Below are 5,000 nucleotides of genomic sequence, written 5' to 3'. Positions count from 1 at the left end.
GTCATCGTTCGTTTATTCATTTATATTCGTATTCGTATTCGTATTTATCTTTATCACAACAGATTTCTCTACGTGAAATTCGGGCTGCTCTTCCCAGGGAGAGCGCGTCCCTGTATTTTTTTTTCTGCGTGCAGTTTTATTTGTTTTTCTTATCGCCGTGGATTTTTCTACAGAATTTTGCCAGGAACAACCCTTTTGTTGCCGTGGGTTCTTTTACGTGCGCTAAGTGCATGCTGTACACGGGACGTCGGTTTATCGTCTCATCCGAATGACTAGCGTCCACACCACCACTCACTTATAGTCTGTTCATCTAGGATGAGACAGAGACAGAGACAGACAGAGGTGGGGAAAGTAATGTTTTGTGTGTGTGTTTTTTAAATATATTTTAAATATTTTTTTTAAAGGTAGTTGGGCAGTGGTGTTGTTTGATTATTTCCAGGAGTGAGTTCCATAGAATGGCGCCTGAGTAAACCAAACAGGATTTGAACAAATCAGTTCTTGGGATTGGGATATGGACTTTGGGGGGGATTCCTTGATGGATTTACAGAAAATTTGTTTATTAGTCATGTGTTGGTGGTGCATTTCCTGGTCATAATCTTGTGCATTGTTATTCCTTTGATGTACTCTAATCTACGGAACAGAGGGAGAACATTCGCTTGTTTATAGTCGGAGTCCAAAAGGGAAGTCTGTTTTCAGGAGTACAAGTTTGAGAGAGGGAGAGAGAGAGATGGAGATGTGTGTGTGTGTGTGTGTGTGTGTGTGTGTGTGTGTGTGTGTGTGTGTGTGTGTGTGTGTGTGTGTGTGTGTGTGTCTGTGTCTGTGTCTGTGTGTCTGTGTGTGCGTGTGTGTGTGTGTGTACCTCGAAGACAAGACACACAAACAGACAAGCGGTCAGAGCGAAACTGGACAACTTTCATTCATTGACGCTTTCCACGACCATCCTCATACCTGTCCGTCAGTTGCCTGTGACCCCAGACTTATCCTGGGATGAGGAACCTGGCCGACAATGTTCTGTCTCTACTGACACGCACTGATAATGGTGTGTCTTGCCCCCGGCCGCCACACCCTACTTGTCAGCCTCAGTCTTAGTGATGCTTTTCCATGTAGCGGATTACGAAGAGCAAAAACCACACACCTTTGTTTTACTTTTTCAATAGCGAGATCTTTAGTACGCTCCAAATACGGACGGGTGAAAAATATTTAATACAGAGCATAAAAAGAACACACACATATTTTTTTTCTTCCAATTTTACATTATTAGTGTTAAAGTTTGTGTGGATATTTAGCTAACACCTAGGCAGAACAAGCTCAGGTAAATTACACGTTCATATTTACGTTGTTAGTCACAGCAACCCCAGAAGACAACTCCAACCGCCTCTCGCTGCAGATTCTTTCAGCCCAGAACGACTGACGATCATGAACAAATATTTCGGCCTGTCGTTCACGCAAAAAAAATATTTATCGTAGATAACACACAAGCCCTTTGGTTATCCATGCGAAGTAAGATTTCCCAGAAGCATTTTTCACAGAAAACTCGGGAACACTCTATCCATTCTTGTTATCCGAGTAACAGTGTCCCTTCAAAAAGCTTTTCTAACTATCAAAAACTACAATGCACTGCACAGTCTGTGTGGATACCTCACGAACAACGCTTAAAAAACAAACTTTCGACAAAAGGAAGCCAGCCGCAAACCTATTTTATCACCTTCGCCGGGCTTTCCCGAGAGATTGGTGGACCTTGTAGTGGATGGACAAAGAAGGATGGGGAAGAGCGGTGAGATATGAGTGTGTGTATGTGTGTGGAGGGTGGATTTAGGTGTGTGTGTGGAGGGGGAGGGGGCGGGGGGGAGGGGGAGGGGGAGGGAGGGGCTTGGGGGGTGGGTGGGGGGGGGGAGGGACCGAATCAGTTTCGATCGGAAACGTGAAGCAGATCACGCACTGAAGAAACTTGGGGGAGGCGGAGATGGTGGGGGTGGTGCAGGGTGAGGTGAGGACTACCAAGATCGATGCAGAACGCCAAATAGATTCCATGCAGCAGCTGTGTGATTGTGGGTTTGGTTTATAATTAGTATACATGTGTGTGGATGGTGGTGGTTGTGGGGATGGGTGTGTGTGTGTGTGTGTGTGTGTGTGTGTGTGTGTGTGTGTGTGTGTGTGTGTGTGTGTGTGTGTGTGTGTGTGTGCGTGTGCGTGCAGTATGTGTACAGATGTATAGGTGTGGCAAGGAAAGCGGGATGAGCGCTAATGACGATTTGAACCCGTACCCTGATGTACATGGATGGAAGTTCCGTTCTCCTCTCTGTCTATCTCTGTCTCTCTCATGTATCCTCTCAGCTCCATATGTTGTCTTTTCTGTTTCTCAGCTCTGCATCCCCTCAGCTCTATGCTTCTCTATGTTTCTCAACTCATATATCCCCTCAGCTCTGTACTTCTCTATGTTTCTCAGCTCTGTATCCCTCCAGCTCTAAACATCTCTATGTTTCTTAGCTCTGTATCAACCCAGTTCTATACTTCTCTATGTTTGTCAGCTCTGTATCAACTCAGCTCTATGCTTCTCTATGTTTCTCAGCTCTGTATCAACCCAGTTCTATACTTCTCTATGTTTGTCAGCTCTGTATCAACTCAGCTCTATGCTTCTCTATGTTTCTCAGGTCATATATCCACACAAATATGTATTTCTCTGTGTTTCTTAGTTCTGCATCCCTTCAGCTGTATAATTCCCTACGTTTCTCAGTTCTGTATCGTCTAACCCACGTATTTTCCCCATTTTTCTCAGGTCTCTATCCCCTCAGCTCTATGATTACGTTCCCTATTTTTATCTGCTCTATATCCCCTAAGTTTTTGAGAAAATTTTTTTTTTATATAATGCTCCCTATGTTTCTCAGTTCTGTATTCCATCACTTCTACAAGTTCCCTGCGTTTCTCAGCTCTGTATTCCCTCTCCTCTGTATATTCCGTTTCTCAGCTCTAAATTCGCTCACCTATATATATTCTCTGTGTTTCGAAAGTCTGAAATTCCTAGTTTCTGTTTGTTCTGGATGTTTCTCACCTTTGCATCCCTTCATCCATGTTCCTTTTTTTAATTTTTTTATTTTTATAAATTTTGGTCAGCTCTGTGTCACCGCAGCTCTATATTTTCCCTATGTTTCTCAGTTCTGTATCGTCCCGTCAGTTCTTTATATTCCCTGGGTTTCTCAGCTCTGTAACTCCTTGGCTCTGTACTGTATGTCCCTGTCTTTTTCAGCTCTGTACCCCCTCAGTTGTATATATGTTCCACGTGTTTCTCAGCTCTGTATGTCATCACCTTATATCACAGATCGACATAAGTTTACAGTTGGGCCAACAGCAAAGTGAGAGCTGTATTATCAATGGTTTCTCCAATGCAAATGGGGAATCATTTACAGCTTTGTCTGTTGTGAAGGACTATGATTCTCAAACTAGGGGGCAAAATTGTACAGGCTCTTAGTGCTGCAGCCTTGGGGGACTAGTTGGCCTTTGGGAACCATCCCCAACGCCGACTGTCCTAAAAACCTCTTGGTCGAGAGAGTGGGGATGTAATTTGGGCAAGACACTCTTACCTCCTCTGCTGTTCTGATGATCATAGTCGAACACGACTATCAAACATGTCATCACCTTTATATGCTCCCTGTGTCACGTTTCTCCCCTCTGTATCCCCTCGCTGATACAATCATACTCCATCATCTCTACAGTCCCCAAAGTTCTGTGTTTCCTCGGCTCTGAGTACTGTTATGTGTTCCGTGCGTTCTAACAGTTGTATTTCCCTCAGCTGTATACATACGTGTTCCCTTTATCCCCGCATTCTGTGTTCTATCCCCCCCCTGTGTTCCCTCAGTTCTGTTATTATGTGCTCAGCTCTATATGTCCCCTCGATCAGCTGTACGTGTGCCCAGCTGTGTCGTTCCTGTCTCCTGTCACCGATGACGCTGAACTGAAGGTGGTGACAGCAGTGAGGCCGGCGTTGTGCAGCCCGCGGATGGGAAAGGGAAAGTGGCGTGAAGTTCTCAGCGAATCTTGTGAGGAAAGGGACATGACCCGTCTCATTGAATTGGGCATCTCTCAGTCTGTCTCTCAGTCTGTCTCTGTCTATCTGTGTTCGCAAATATTATGCGTGCGCAATACACATAAGTGCGCGTGTGCATGCATGTTCGAAGGAACGCGCGGGTACATACGTCCCAGTAGGGATATAATTTATTATATATATATATATATGTGTGTGTGTGTGTGTGTGTGTGTGTGTGTGTGTGTGTGTGTGTGTGTGTGTGTGCAGACCAACTCACTCATTCAAATCACACGCAAGGGGGACCGACACGGACACACTGGAATGAAAGCAAACGAAGCGAAACGAAATTTGATTTAACCAGTGTGTTGAGATAAGCAAACTGCAGACCTACGTGCTTTTAAAAAAAAACAGAAATTATCCACCCAGTCTCACAGACAGACAGATAAACTGGGGTCAAAAGAAGACATACACACATGCAGACAGACAGGCAGGCAAGACAGACAGACCTAAAACAGGGACCAAAAGAAGACAGATAGACAGACAGACAGAGGGACAGACAGATGCAATATCATTGCTGGTGAAGCGACTGTCCGACCGTCAGTCTTGGCCGCTTGGTCTCGACCAAAATCAATAACTCCATCCACTTCAGATCTGGAGGAGGGGAGGGGGCGGGGTGCAGGGTAGTGTGTGTGTGTGTGTGTGTGTGTGTGTGTGTGTGTGTGTGTGTGTGTGTGTGTTGGTGCTCATGTACGTTTATGTGTATTTGATTGTGCTTTCATATCTGTGAAACTGTATGTTTGTTGTATATCTGTTATGCATATGTGTGTGTGTGTGTGTGTGTGTGTGTGTGTGTGTGTGTGTGTGTGTGTGTGTGTGTGTGTGTGTGAGAATGTGTGTGTGTATGTGTGTGTGTGTGAATGTGTGTCTGCATGTTTTACATTTATTTGCTTATTTATCATCATTGTTGTCTTGTGTGTGT

The 5,000-nt window shown here is 44.7% G+C and overlaps 1 protein-coding gene across 1 annotated transcript in view; it reads right to left on the bottom strand.

Annotated features, from left to right (window-relative positions):
* LOC143282952 (tetraspanin-33-like) overlaps positions 1 to 1,762 on the bottom strand; it is a 28,796-nt gene extending 27,034 nt beyond the window's left edge. Inside the window, exon 1 of the mRNA XM_076588871.1 lies at positions 1,706 to 1,762. The gene's annotated coding sequence lies outside the window, so the exon portion shown is untranslated. The remainder of the gene's footprint in view (positions 1 to 1,705) is intronic.
* Between the last annotated feature and the right edge of the window lie 3,238 nt (positions 1,763 to 5,000).

Source organism: Babylonia areolata, chromosome 6 (genome assembly GCF_041734735.1).
Source record: "Babylonia areolata isolate BAREFJ2019XMU chromosome 6, ASM4173473v1, whole genome shotgun sequence".
Lineage (NCBI taxonomy): Eukaryota > Metazoa > Mollusca > Gastropoda > Neogastropoda > Buccinidae > Babylonia > Babylonia areolata.
This window is presented reverse-complemented; position numbering and strand designations above follow the sequence as displayed.